Genomic DNA, 14,831 nt, shown 5'->3' with positions numbered 1-14,831 from the left:
CAAATGTGCTGGGACTCAGAAGAGTGTCTCACACCAGAGAGGAGGGTTCATTGCACCAAACCTCAGGCTCCCGGTGGGACGCCCTGAGCCAGAAGCGTATGAGCCCAGCAATTCCCTGGGGAGTCGAGGCAAGAGACTTTTAAACTAATAAACCTTGTTAGCCAAATACTTATTAGAAATAAGTATTAGAAAAAAAGTCATTTACAAGTACTAAGCAAATATATACTAGGATCACAGTATCTTTTATCCCCTTTAGAAAAACACCTGAAGGGCCAACTCCCCAAACCATAACATTTCTCACTTCCGTCCATCTGAACATTATCGGCAGGATGATGCCGATGAGCTACTTACATGTGGAAAGAGCGAGACCCCAAAAGAAGCTGACAAGTAATTAGGACAACCCTAATTCTAAATACTGAACTTGTTAATTAAGTGTGTGATTTTCCTAGGATCAGGATATATGATTGTGGAAAAATTAGCAGATTTTTATTTGTACCAAACAGAAAGATTTGTTTATATAAAGAAAAAAAAAACGCAAGAGCAAAAACCCTGAAATGCCCTCAAAAACATACACCAGGATAAGTAAAGCTACACCTAAACAGCCAGCAATTCAGACATAATTTAAACTAATATTTGCACTAAACTGATAATGCCAAGCTTTATACCGCAAAGTGGCACTGGTTTGTGTTCAAACAAATCCAGACTCTGGGGGAAACGTGGCCTGCCTACGTCCCAAACACAGTAAATGATTGGAACTGGCAGCAACCTTATCCCCAAGCTCTTTTTTCCACAGAAAGGAAGTAGACCACTGCAAACCAGAAACTGCATCTAAATTAATTTAGAACAGTTGAGAGCATTTCTGGAATTGAGTAAAATTGAGTGCTTCTCCATGACTCATTTTTGCCTGAACTTTCGCAGTTTCCGTATCTTTGTCACCCACCCACTGCGTGTATTCGCTAGGCACTGTGGGTCAATAACCAAGAAGGCATCTGCTTTCAGTCGCAAAGACCACTCCTACCAGCCGTTGGAGTTCGAGCATACTTTCGGTTCTGTAAAGAGCATCTCAACAACTTAGGCGCTCTGTGTAGCCTAGGATTTCACAGTAACAGGGATGAAAAATGCATGGTGAAACAGATTATCTTTTTAGTCATCTTTTTAGCACACTTGAAGGCTGAAGTCCTATAGTTTATGAACCTAAAGGGGATTTGAACCTGCTCCTACTGAAGCTACTTGTAGTTTTTGTCTTCAATTAAAGTGACAGCAGGACTCTGCCTTAAACTGTGTTTGTCAGCAGCACACTTCTAGTGAGAACGATCAGGGAGTTATTTAAAGCTGGGCTCACAGATAATTATTGTGCTCAGCAGTAAGAGTAAAGCCGATGCTTATTCGTCTCACTCTTACATCATCCGATTTTAATCATCTTTCAGAAAGAATGTTACAATAAACCAAGGCTCTTTTTTTTCCCATGGACATCTGAAAAGATTAAGAGGCTCAGATCTATTTAGACTCCAACAGGAGCCCAGCGCCTTCTTCCTTTGCAACTCCCACCCTGACTCCTATGGGATGCATCTCTGGGGCTGTCGGCGAACAGAGAGCTAAGGCAGAGGCACCATCACAGCAATAGCGGTTTACATCAGCCGAGGATCTGCACAAACACACACTGACACATGGGACAAACACGTTTGCGTAGTGACATGTCAGAAGTCTAATGATTCTCAAACATTCGGAATAAGTAAAAGGAGTAAAGATAGTATAGATTTTTATAAACCAAGTAATAAACAATTCTTCTATAAGGAGTAATATATATTTCCATCATGGCATAAAGTTAGTTTTGATCTAAAAAAATACCAATCTTTCCACAGTAATCTCCAAGAAAAACAAAAAAGTTTTCAGAATAAAAATGTGTCAATTTTTTAAGGATACCACAAACACTTGTTATATTCTAAAGACATTTCATGTCACTTGAATTTTCCCACACTATTTCTACTTTGAATTCATAGTCCAGGGCTCAGCAGGCACCTAGCTAAAGGTTGGCTCAGGAAACAGGCAAAGCAAGTTATCACCTTTCTGGACGAAAAATGCAACAGGCTCTGTGGCAGGGCATCACCGCCAAACTGCAGCACAGCAGAGCCTGCAATGATCAGATGTTTCCTGCAAAGCGCTCAACATGCACAACGCAAGTAACAAAGCTACGTGCAAATTATACTCCCTACTTAAAAATAAAATTGCATTTCTTTAAACTCCTTTTAACCTCCTGCATACACCTAGATCATGCTTCTATAGTGATAAATGGGATTTTAAAACCACACTACTTAACAAACCCTAGGGAAATGATCCCAGCAGTCCCAATTCAGTGAGCACTTTGGGGCAGTAAAAGCTGATATCATGTCTTGAGCCATACAACACTCCCAGGTCCCAAAAGACACTCTCCCTCTTAATTTCACTGGCTGCTCCTTATCTCTAACCCTTTGCCTTGTAGTCAATGGCGAGCACCATTGCAGGGATATTTTGGGGGCTTTTTCCCCGTCTCACATTAGGGAGACAGTCCCATCCTGGCTGCACACAACAATATAATCTGCTGCTCCCAGAGTTCATCAGGCCTCATTTCATCGGACAGTGTCCGTGTCCTCAGGTCCTCCCAACCCAAACATGCTCGCTGCCACCGCCCCGCGACACTTCCACCAAGCAGAAGCTGACACATGGGGCTTCTCTGGAGACAAGCGCGTGAATTGGCTGATCTTTGTGCATGTCGCAAGCAGGCAGCCGGGTGCTGCCGGAGTGCTCAACCATTGCCCTCCCCCACTAATGCACTTATTTCTATCTCCTTCTCGTTATAATTCAACTCCATGAGATTTAGAGGAAAAAAACGCTTCTAGCTTCCTAGCAAATTTAATGCACAGTGGAAAATGAGTTCAAAAAGTTATTAGAAGCCAGAAAAGAAACAAACACAGACACACAGCATGGTCGCGACAACCTCATTTCCTTAAGAAACAAAATTAACAAATCTTGCAAAAACCTTACCAAGATCCTGGGGATTCCAGAAAAAAAGACAGGTAAAAGTCTGTGGCGATTTTATCAGCGCTCCCCTATGGGAAGCCCAAGCACAATTCGAGGTGCCCGTGCCGGGTGGCGTTAGCGCTGTGCAGCGCGGCTGACATGAGTCTGGCGGGAGGAGAAACCGACGGGTTCCTTCTTGCTCGTGCCAGAGGCAGAGCAGGATTTCCTCTCTGCCTCCAACCACACGGCAGGGGCAAGAGAGAGGAAGGCGATCTAAAGACCAGTCAGACTGGGGGGGGAACAACCAACCAAGCAAAAGAAAAAAAAGAAAAACAGCACAGCATGCTGCCACCGTTTGGAAGGTGAGTAAGATTTAAATAGCAATAATCCCCAGAAACTATCTAGAGTTCAGGTCATCAACTAACAAGCTGGTTAATTCCTGTAAGGATTAATGCTTGAAATTATTATGCCTGGCAGATGTTTGCTGAACAGGAATTAGTCCAGAATAGTCAGCACGGAAAACAGCAAAGAACAAAACTGCAGCTAGATTTTTAGAAATCACTAGCTCAAGCTTTAATATAACTTCCCTTTGTGTCCAATTTATCTTACACTTTTTTTTCCCTCTAAACTCTCAGTTCCCTAGCAAGAGATTTCCTTCCCAGACTGACACACTGATCTAGTTTCTGCTCTCAGTTACAACTGTGCAATGCAAAGAAGAGGCTAGCTAATATTTTCAAGCACAATTTGGCTGAATAGAACGCACTTTTCAACACGTTAGCCATCTCTCATGGTCGAGTGCATGATGATTTGTCTGCTCCCCAACTACTGGAAAATATAAAGCAGCATTTTCCCTCAACTAATTATGATTCCTCCGGGGACTCTTGCTGCTAGACTTGCAATGAAGTGGTTTTATCTACCAACCCACTGCCATTTACATCATCCTAATAGTGTAAATCTAGTTAATATACTCCAGGGCCAAACCAGATCCCACTTGCACTCAAGCTAGTATAAATCCACAATTAGTCCATATGGCCAAAAAATTCCTCTAGTTCTGCAGTTTCTCTGTATCGTAATTTGTACTACACTAAGCAGTATTTCTAGGATTACGGTAAATGCAAGCAAGAAAGGTGAAGAAATCACAGTGAAAAGAAGTGGGAAAAAATGGTTCAAATTCTCCTTCCAAATTAGAGGTCAACAGGGGTATGGAATCATAACACAGGAATGCAACATGAAGAAAAGCTGAAGAACAGAGACGGGATGAAAATCTAAGTGAAAGAGGAGGAAAGGGACAGAAACTCTGCATCAAGCTAACCCTGCAGAGCTGCTAATATAGAATATTCACTGAAGACCAGTAGTCCAAGCTATGCTGTGACCCCCATTTGCAATAGTGATCCAAATGCAGCCAACTGCCTGCAGATATTTGCCCCTAATGGTAAAAACAACCAGGGGACAGAAGAAGAGGAACATCTTAGGAGTTAGCAATGCTGTCAGTGCACTCCAGGGAGGGAACCGATCTACTAGCTGTTTGGAACAGCCTTGTTTGCCTTTTGCCGACTTGCATGATCCCTAGAAATTGTAAGAACATCTCAAAACACTTCCATCTGCAGACTGAAATGTATGATGCCTGGAGAAACGTGAATGAGCGAGTAGGTCAGTTTATCCAAAAGTCAAATCAGTTTCCATCTTGGGATTGTGTTGCTGCTTGAGAGGCAGGACTTAAAATGCCTATAAATGAACCTCTTCGCATGCTTTTTCTCTACTCTCTTTCTCCTGTGTTAAATCCCAGAGCCACTATAAATTTACCATAACCGTGTAAAAACTGGACTAAGACTATGCATACTAAGGAAGCAAAACATATATGGTTAAGATCAGCAATACACAGTCACTTCTAAGCGCAATAAGAAGTGGTCTCTTTGGACGACCGACCTAGAAAGCAACAGAGCCCAAGAGCTACCCCAGTGTGCACAGACAGCCACAACCCAGAATGAGCAATGAAAGGATCAAACAGTCATAAATCTGGCAATTCCCCATACAACTTCCAGAAAGTTGGTATAAAAACATAATACTTTTTAAATATATAAATCCCAAATTACCACACTGAACTCAATTCCCTTCAGATCCAATCCGATTTTAAATTTTGTCTGTATTTTAAAAAAGAACCTGCAGTTTCAGCAAAACAGACTGAATGCTCCCCCAGCACCTGACCTGCCTTTCCCTCCCATATGAAGGATGCTACGTTCAGGTTCAGTGAGGGATGGAACAACATTTTTCCTACCCCTCAGACGCACCACCATCGCTGTTGTATTAGAAGTGGGCACTTGAACAGCACCTTTTGTAGCCAGACAACTCCATGTTCAAATATGGATTCAACTATATCTCCAAGGAAAATAGTTGGATGATCTTAGATTAGCTGACAGTCTACACACACCGCAAAGGAAACACATTTCTGCAAACCCAGTGCAGCCCATTGCATTAAAGGACACATTGCCCCACTGATTAACCCACTCTACTTAAATGATACCCTGCACAGATGGGCCTCATTACACAGTAGTCATCTGCAGCTCTGAACAGGCAGTGGTGTACCAGGAGCACGTTCCCTAGCTGTTTAGAAGACAGAAGCTGTCATGTCCCTGTCCCACCAGTATGGTCACAAGAATTATAAAGTGCTGTCAGAGCTCTGACAAAGAGCCACAAAACCCCTCAAGGACAAAACAGAGCAGCAGAGTAATTGTATAAAGGCTTTCTTCCAAGAAGGAAGACATGGCTGTGCTATGTATCTTTCTACTCCACAAAGACTCAGGGTCCCAGCTGCGAACCAGCGCTCCTCCATGCTGCAGGTGACATGCGCAGGGCAACGATGGCATCTCCACCTCACAGAAGTTACTACCCAAGCAGAAGAGCAGATGGGTGCAGACAGAGGGGGAAACACGCAGAAGCAACAGTGCAGTATTAGTCAGCATGCAAAGCCACAGCCAGAACAGCAGAGGCTAACCACTGTCAAATTTCCACAGACATTGCAGCAAAAGAGTTTTGAGGCATTTGAGAGCTTGTAATGGCATGGACTTGGGAACGTCGACATGTGAGGACATGAATAAGGAAAAAAGTGTGAAAGTGCTCAGGTGAAAATCAATCAAGTATTAGCCGAGGTTGTTATCACAGGCTGGCCAGAAGCAGAAGCTGGTCTCTCACTAACAGGCTGGCGATGTATTGGAATCAAAATTTCCATCTTATGGAGAAGTTCATATTTCTAAGCATATTTTCATTCTGAATCACAGCAATGTTAATAGGTAAGAGCTCTCCACACAGCTGATATTCTCCAAAGAATCTGCTGCGGAAGACTTTTCTGAAGAGGAACACCCATACCAAACATTCAAGTTGTTGTCCCGTGTACTGGGCTTGGAGGCACTGGGGCAGGGGTGGCAAAGATAGGTGCCAAATTCTCAGTCTCCTTCTGTACAATTTCACTCTGTGTAAAGAATGAATCATTAGGCAGAGCAGGGATGTGAACCTAAGGGTCTCACCTCCAAGTTGAGTATCTGAAAGATCAGGCTAAGTCAGTCATTATGTTCTGTCCCATTCGACAACAGTATTCTGAATTTATCTCTTTTCGGGGTGGGGGTGGAGACTCAAAAATGTCTAATGTGATTTGGGCAAAACGGAGGGGAAAAAAAAGTGGGTCGGCTGCTGGCATAATTGCTTAACTGAAAAATCATCTACTCGCAAATCCCAGAACTAAGGTGCACAGCTGCTAGTGGCAGTTGCACAAATACCATGGCGATGGTATTTGGCATGGGAAGGGACACTGTATAAAGAACAATTATAAGTGGAGCACTGAAGCAGCCTAATAACACTCAGGTAAACTCCTCAGCACCAGCTACAACTACTCAACGCTGGAAGGGCTTTAGGAAAAAAAAGGATTGTGACATTTAAAGCATTGGGATTAAATGTGTCCATGTATTTATTTACAAAAATGGCTTTTAAAACACCTTCAGCTCTTTCATTACAGAGCAAATGCTACTGCACTCTGCAGACCAGAAAGCTGGTGACAGCCCTACTCCATAATGAGGATTCTCACAATAGCCAAGAGCTGAACAAGCAAACAAGCTTCTAAAGGAAGCATCTGAAGAAGAGCTGTTTTTCCAAACAGACAGAAGATGCTTATACATCTTTTCCATGGCATTAGAGAAGGTACAAGGTGCTTGCAGGTGAAACAGGGATGTGGGCAGCAAAGTCTGGGCTGATGCACAGGTGACGAAAGCTGGCCATGCTGTGGACAGGCAGGGATGGCACAGAGGTGACAGCATCACACAACCTAGCATGCAGGCAGCCTGCCAGGCAATGCCAGTGATGGGCTCCTGCTCCCTTAACTCCCTGCAATAACTCCTCCTGTTACTTTACCCTCATTCTCTTCCTCCGTTGTTCTTTACCTCCCTAATCATTAACTTAACAGCTCTAGACCAATACATAAGCTTTTCTCAGGGCAAGGAATTATCATTTTGAGTGTCTTCACAACAGGGCCATTTTTATGACAAGAACCTTCAGTACTGGGCCAAGCGTTTGGCTGCAGTGGCACTGCCTTCCAACTGCAGTGCTTCCGAGGGGGCACAGCTGTGTCTGGAGCCAGGTCTGAAAAGCCAAAAAATCTGGGTAAAGCAATTAATTCTACATTTAAAGCACCGTAAAAAAATTAACCAGTAACTAGGGAACACGGACATGAGGGGTAAGGGAAAAGTTCTACAACATAGGGATTTGAAGCCTTTATACTTAAAGTTAGTAAAGATACTTGATTTTTTTCCCCCTTCTTTAAGGTTGAAGATCTTTTCCTGTAGATTGGTGTCTCATACCAGCAGTATGTACTCACTTACAGAACAACTAATTCAGTCTTAAGGCCTGTAATGTGAGAACACAGGGAAAATCCCAGGCTTTGGTGAAGCTGATGGCAATATTGTCACAGAGCCAAGACTTCTCCCAGGACTCCTACTGACTTACAACACAAAGCAGCAAGAACATTTTTCCTTGGGTACTCTCTTTAGCTGGAGATCTAAATAAAGATGAAAGCTTCTCTGGTGTTTACCGAGCTAGCATTATTAGTTACATACTTTACACACAAGACCCATGCTGAGCCTGCTGTGTTTCACCACTGCAGCTACAGAACTTTCTTGCTGACTTGCACAAGGAACATTACCTATGTTTGCCAACCACGTCACCTGCCATTCATATAACCACTACCGCATTCCCACAGAGACTCAAGAGCAGTCATGCAGTGAGACTTCTGCATTCAGAAAAATCAGTCATTTAAGTTAAAGCAAATGTATTGCTTGGGGAAGAACTGACAGCTCTAAAGATTAGTTTATTTACTCACATAATCTTTATGGCATGGGCAAATTTGCTCACGTGGCCCTGCTTTTCCATCTAAGTGTCTTGAAACCACAGCAGGTACATCAGCGACTGCACACTTTCCATCTTCAGCTTCCCTGGGCTTTTTCAGGCTATACTGACTACAAGGTATGAAGTCTGGACAGAGACCAGCTATTATATCTCTTAAACTACTCCTCACTCAGGCATAATACATGTTTTTCCCCTAGAATTGCCTCATTAAAACAGTAAAACAATAAAAGCATGCAATGGTTTAAATCAGATATCACTGCTATGCAAGGCTAAGAGAAAACACAGCCAAAAATAATCCTTACATCCTTTTTTTCCCCCCACAATTTCATTTGCTCTTGCTGCTTTATCAGTCCAACTGAGTAACAGTGTGTGATAGTCTCACAGGGAAAAAAAACCTCTCACCTCGTTGGTTCTTAAGTAAATCTGAATATCCAGATCCTGTAGGGGCTGTTTACTGTCTTGCCCATGACACCCTCCAACCTAGTGACTCACAACACAGGTGCCACACACAACAAGCATCCCCTGTGAGATGAGATGTCAGTATCCCTGTATGACAGGTGGAGATACTGTTGCTCTAAGTAGGGCCTATCTTTCAAAAGCAGCCTCTGACTACAGGTGCCAGACTCAAAGATCCATTAAGCACCCAACATCACCAGTCACATTTTAAAGTTCTGACCATACGCACTCACTCAACATCATGCAGGAAACCTGTGGCACAGAACCCAGCTCTTCTGAATCACAGTCTAACACATTAGGAGAAGGATGACCATGTGCTCCACAACATCCAACTCCTACACTGCTTGGGAGTCACGAAAAAAAGTCTTGCTATGTTTTTTCTCAGCAAAACTATGTGAACACTTCAGGAGAATTCCAGCCTGGATCCAATCAATACTCACAGGTACACTTGCTCTCAAAAATCAAGTATTTTCAAGGCATTTTGAAGAACATCTCTCACTGCAAAGATAATTTCCTGAATCTTCTGCTATTTAGTCCCACAAGGCATGACATTCAATGAGATTACAAGGTGCTGTTACTCTTCAGTACTGGAAAGAAGATGTCTTGGAGAGGAGGCCTGTGATATGGGCTGCTGGTCGGACTTCTGTGGCTGTTCCTGACTCTGTCAATGAATTCCTGTGTCACCTGGGCAAGCAACACAACATCACATGCCTTAGTTTGTTCAGTTATCCTACAGATATAGTAATATTCATCTACTGCTCAAGGGAGCCCAGAGGCTTTTGTGAGTCTCATTGCTCTCCTACTAAATACAAATATATAACATAAATATAATATAAATATATGGATTTTTTTTTATTGTTAATCACAGGGGGAGCAGCACATGGCCCTAAATAAAATATTCCGAGGATTCACTTGTGACAGGCACTATATGACTAACTCCCTAACTAGATGACTAACTCCCCGAGGACAAACTATCCCACATAGGCCTTGCATTTATCATGTGCTCCCAAGTATTACTGAACAGACTTTCTGCGTAACACAACTGTAACAACAATTACTTCATGTTTTTAATACCATTAAACAAAGATCAACCACAAACAGAACCAAACAAGCAGTCTACAGCTTGATATCTGAATTCCAGGTAAATTATGATCTCATGGCTTCCTTATGTCTTGTTATCTCGTTTACTTTCTTCCAGTAGGTTATTTCATGCTACATTATCTATTCACTTTCAGTGAGATCCCAGGGCTGATTGCCACTTATTCCGCAGCCTAAAGTCAAAGCGGAAATTCCCTTGAAATCCCATGATATGAAGGACTTCGTATCACGCCCATGTCTTCTCTTTAACTGTAATACAGAAGAGATGCTGGCAGCGACAGAGACATGAAGCATCAGTTCTGCTAAAGAAAGTGGGCCAGTTAGCAAGAATCCCAGGGGAAACAAACAAGTCCTCATCTCCTTTAAAATCACTGCATTTTTTCCTAGTAATAAATTAAGCTGTGCACTCAGAAAGAACAGGCCATCAAAGGTTGTTTATTAACCCAGCCTATGCTAAGTGTCAATGAGAATGCTCTTCCCTATCAAAGAGGTTTAGCATCTTTATCTTGACACTGAGGTGGGGCCATTTAAGATAGCAGCAATTAAATGCCCCAGAGCTCAAAACTCCATGAGTCATTTTTGTTGTAATATAGGCAATATCATCCTGTGATTCAATTATTAGCAATGTAGGAACATAATCTGACAAGCAATGGTTCGCTTCACTTTAAGTCCACAAATCAGGCAAGCCGAGAGCAAGGCCTAACAAACTGTGCGTTTACTGCGTGCCCTCGCTTCACCCAGCTGCAATTCAGCATCTTGCAGAGTCATCAATTCCTGTAGAAGGCAACGACTTACTTAAAGCTTCATGTCTGCAGAAGAGTAATTACGTAAGGATCTTCACTTTTATTTAAAAAGACGTTTCTTTGTAACTATATTGGTTGGAGAGAAATGCTTATGCCCTATATATTCAAACACCAGAGAGCAAGAAAGAACAGTAAATTTTCAAATAAAAGAAGAGAATTACATTTCAGTTGATGCTGACAATACTGCAGCTGGTCATGTAAGAATTTTAATAAGAAAATTCTACCTTCTTAGGTACATATGCCAATATGCCAAAGGAATTACCTTTCAGAGCAAAACTTCTACGAAATTCAAGGATGTCTAGTATGGGGTCTACCACTAAGGCAGCCATGAACACCTGCTCTGTATTTTTAAATCTCAAAGAATTGCAGTCAAATCAAGCCTGACAAAGCAGAGACACTACTGACGATCAGTGAGCGTCACCATAAGACAGATGCTCCCTGAAGAGCTGTGCCATGGTAATAAAGCAATCCACGGCCAGCACTCCACGGACTTGTACAGCAGGGCAGATGGAGGCTCTAGGCCGGACTCACAGAGGTATTTAGGAACCTGGCTTTTACTCCTGTGGATCTCAGGTGACTAAATACCTTTGCCTTCATGCAGTTGTGCCAAATAAGAAGCTCCTTTGCCAATCACACGCTCCGTCAACATCCCTGGAGCTCGAGAATATTTCCTGTTACCACATGGCTTCTTCATTTCAGATGACCGAATCACTAGGTTTCAAACTTAGCCCATGATCCTTAAGTGGACATGTATGATGCAGTTTTAAGGGAACTCTTTCTAAGGATGCCATTGCACCTGCATGTACCTCAGTGTACTCAATGTACCTCAGTGTACTGTATCTACCTCAGAACAAATTTCCAGGACAGGCCATAGCTGTCCAAGAAACCCCTTTTATTGCAGACAAGGCCTAACGCTTAAAAAAGCCAATATTGTGTCATTGCTACAAACGATCCGGGATTTGCCCTGCAGCCACATCAAGGAATATATCATTCTGAATTAGGATGAGTAATGATCGATTTTGCCTCATTTCTTATGGGAATTATGCTTATCACCTTCAAAAAGATCTGAAACTGTTGGCCAATTTTTGACAAAATAAATTACCGCTAAAGAAACTACTGAGATCACAGCCCTTCTTGTACTTGATGTACTTGCGCAAACGTGTGCCTGGCAAAGCAAAGACAGCAGGAGCTGTGCCCTGGGGATGCAGCAACGTGAAAACAAAGAGCTTTGGGACTAGCAGAACTCAGGAAATCAGATTTCCTGCAGAACTGTCTCTTGGTTGATTAAATGTTTACACTGAACTATATTAAGATTTTCTGTTTCCATGTTCAAAATGCAATGTATCAAACCAATTTCATTTGTCCTCCTCAAAACTTTGAGGGAGATGCCAGTTTAGGGGAATTTACCCAGAAAACCTTCCTCCTTTTCTCAGATGGAGGCAGTCACATCTGAATGTATCATCCAGTCATTGGGTTAAAAAGCCACTGGAGAAAACTGACAAATATCTGATCCTAGACTTGCGTTTTCCTGTCGCCCTATTTTTACAAAATATATATTATATAATTTATATAATATAAATAATATAATATATAATTTATATAATATATATATATTATATTATTATATAGGAGCCACAGAGAACTGGAGGGGGCACAGGAAAATGGCTCACACTAAAGGAAGAGTAGAGACTCTTTTCACTGAGGACAGCACGTGAAGGCCACATGAAGGAAACACGCACAAAAAGGAAGGGACTTTAAAGCGTGGTGAAAGTCTTGGCCAGGATATTAGGGAAAGGGGGAGAAGTGAAATACATGACTGAAGAGGCAGAACTAACAGAAGAAGGAATAAAAGTAAAAGACGAGAGCCGAGCACTACAGTACCTCTCCCTGAAAGGCAGCAGACTCTGCCTCTGCTGGGAATCTGCGAGGACTCAAGGTGTGATCCATGAGGAACGAGAAAACAGCACTGGCGGTGGAGGAAAGCTGTTTTTATGGACAGCCCATCTTTGTCAGACTTTGCTTCCTGACAGCTAGCTCGCAGAGAACAATGCTCCCGTGACTCACTAAAAAAGTTTGCCTCTTGTTGAAATAAAAGTCGCAACGGGACTGCAGTGAGTTACGTTTCCTTGCGGTGCAGCTGGCTCATGCACTCGGCAACCGCGGAGACTGTGCCAAGTGGATGTGCATTTCAACTGCCCACAGCTTTGAGACACTTTAGAAAAAAAAAAACAGAAAACATTTGAAAAGCAACCAATCAGCTTTTAAAGTTTTGTGGCATTTTTTAAATTCCTTTTCTAGAAAACAACCACTGTGTGAAAAGGTTTTCAAATAGCATGCACCATGCCAAGGGCTTAAAGCAACATCCAGAAGCAAAGAGCTAGCAAGAGTAGCTTAATGGTATTATTTTTCATTAATGATGTAAGATGAAAAGGCTTAGGTTTAAGGCAAAGAAAACGACAGATATCCTGCCTTAATGAACTTGCAAAAGAAAGCACAGTCTCACAACCCCTATTTTTAAAATTAATCATTTTACGCATCAGTCATTCCTGCAGATTTCAGTGTGATCACCTGTTTGAGTACAAGCTATTTGCAAGAATAAGGTTTTTCTGGACAAAGACCTAAATTCATGCAGATCATAAAAATAAGCATTTGGGAACAGAAGAGATGGCAGAAATTAGCATATGGGAAAATAACACCTTACTACATATTGGGGTGTGGGTGTTTACATATGAAAGTTGAGTGGAGTCTAAAAAATGAGCATTAATGGCTCTCCTTGCAGATAACCTGCAACCCCTTCAAACTGTTTGGAAAAAACAGGGGAGACAAGGTCAGACCTTCGGAAGGGGAACCAGAGCCAAGCTGGGATATATCCAACGGATGTGAAGGGGAGAGAGGACAGGGTGGAGAACAGAAACCAGGATCCCGCAAGCCGCACTGGAGCTCTGGCAGCGGGGACTGCAACCGGGAGAAATTTGACAATAACGATGAGCAACCAGATCTGGCAGAAGTTGCAGAAGGCAACTGCTGAACACTTCTACCAGGCTGCTGCTCATCTAGAGACAGGATTTTTTTTAAAAAAAAAAAGACCTGAAATAAGAGTTTTTACCCATTTAGCTTAAAATATTTAGGGAGCTGTATCATTGTTACAGGAGCTATAGCCGTTATACATGTTATTGTCGCTACACAGGGAGCACGCACCCTTTGGGGAGCCCCCTCTGCGAGGGGAAGCCGTGCCCCGCCGCCGCTCGGCCCCGCGCACCCGGCTACAACCGCGCCCCGAGGCCCCCCGGCCCCCCGGCCCCCCCGAGACGCCGGGCGGGAGCGCGGCGAGGCGCCTCCGCCGCGTTTCGCTGCGCCCCGCAGCCCGCAGCGAGCCCAGCCGCAGCCCCGGAGCCGAGCAACAGGCGGCCGCTCCGCCCCGCCGGGCACCGGGCGGGCTGTCACCGAGCCTCCCCCGCCGCCCGGCCCCGGTACGCGGCCCCGCTCGCCCGCGGGGCGCCGCTGCTTCTCCCCCCCCCCCCCGCAGGCAGCGGCAGGAGGCTGCCGGCAGCGCCCGGGGCCGGCGCCCCCACTCACCGCCGCGCAGAGCGCCGGGCCCGCCGCCGCCGAGCTCCCCCGCGGGCAGGGAACGGGCCGCGGCGCTCCGCCCCCCGGGCCGCCCGCTCGGGCGCTCGCTCGCTCGCCCGCCCGCCCGCCCGCCCACGGCGGGGCCGCCCGGCGCTCTGGGGGCTGCGGAGAGCCCGCCCGCCTCTGCCCTCCCCGCCGCGCCGCGGCGCAGCGTTATGTAACCGCGCCGCGGCCGCCGGCGGAGCCAGCGCCAGAGGGGTCCCGGCGGCGCGGCCCGCAGGAGGGAGAGGCAGGCAGGGAGGGAGGGAGACCCCCGGCGGCGGGGACGGAGGGTGGCGGCGGGGCAGCGCGGCCCGCCAGGCCCCGCACTGCCTCCCCCGCGCGGCAGCGGCCGCCCGCGCGTCCTGCCGCGGCGGAGACCGGCACCAAGGTGGGCGCTCCCCGCTGGTGGCTGCCGTAAACCGGGGCGACCTCACGGTCGGGGGGACCTACGATGAGCGCGCCCCCCCCCCCCCCACCTGC

General features: G+C 44.9%; 1 protein-coding gene across 9 annotated transcripts in view; it reads right to left on the bottom strand.

Moving 5' to 3' along the window:
* Positions 1-14,831, bottom strand: part of SYNE3 (spectrin repeat containing nuclear envelope family member 3) — an 80,526-nt gene that overhangs the window by 51,414 nt on the left and 14,281 nt on the right. The window contains exons 1-3 of one of the 9 annotated variants that reach the window (XM_064512118.1): positions 14,319-14,394; positions 12,863-12,954; positions 9,282-9,525 (exon numbers count right to left, since the gene is read on the bottom strand). The exons of 3 other annotated variants lie outside the window; for them this stretch is intronic. The gene's annotated coding sequence lies outside the window, so the exon portion shown is untranslated. Of the gene's footprint in view, positions 1-3,021; positions 3,045-9,281; positions 9,526-12,623; positions 12,704-12,862; positions 12,955-14,318; positions 14,455-14,831 lie in introns of those variants that run through there. 5 more of the 9 variants (XM_064512117.1, XM_064512120.1, XM_064512116.1 and 2 more) reach the window with 5 other exon arrangements.

Source organism: Dromaius novaehollandiae, chromosome 5 (assembly GCF_036370855.1).
Source record: "Dromaius novaehollandiae isolate bDroNov1 chromosome 5, bDroNov1.hap1, whole genome shotgun sequence".
Lineage (NCBI taxonomy): Eukaryota > Metazoa > Chordata > Aves > Casuariiformes > Dromaiidae > Dromaius > Dromaius novaehollandiae.
Note: the sequence above shows the minus strand (reverse complement) of the source record. Positions and strands in the feature narration are given on the sequence as shown.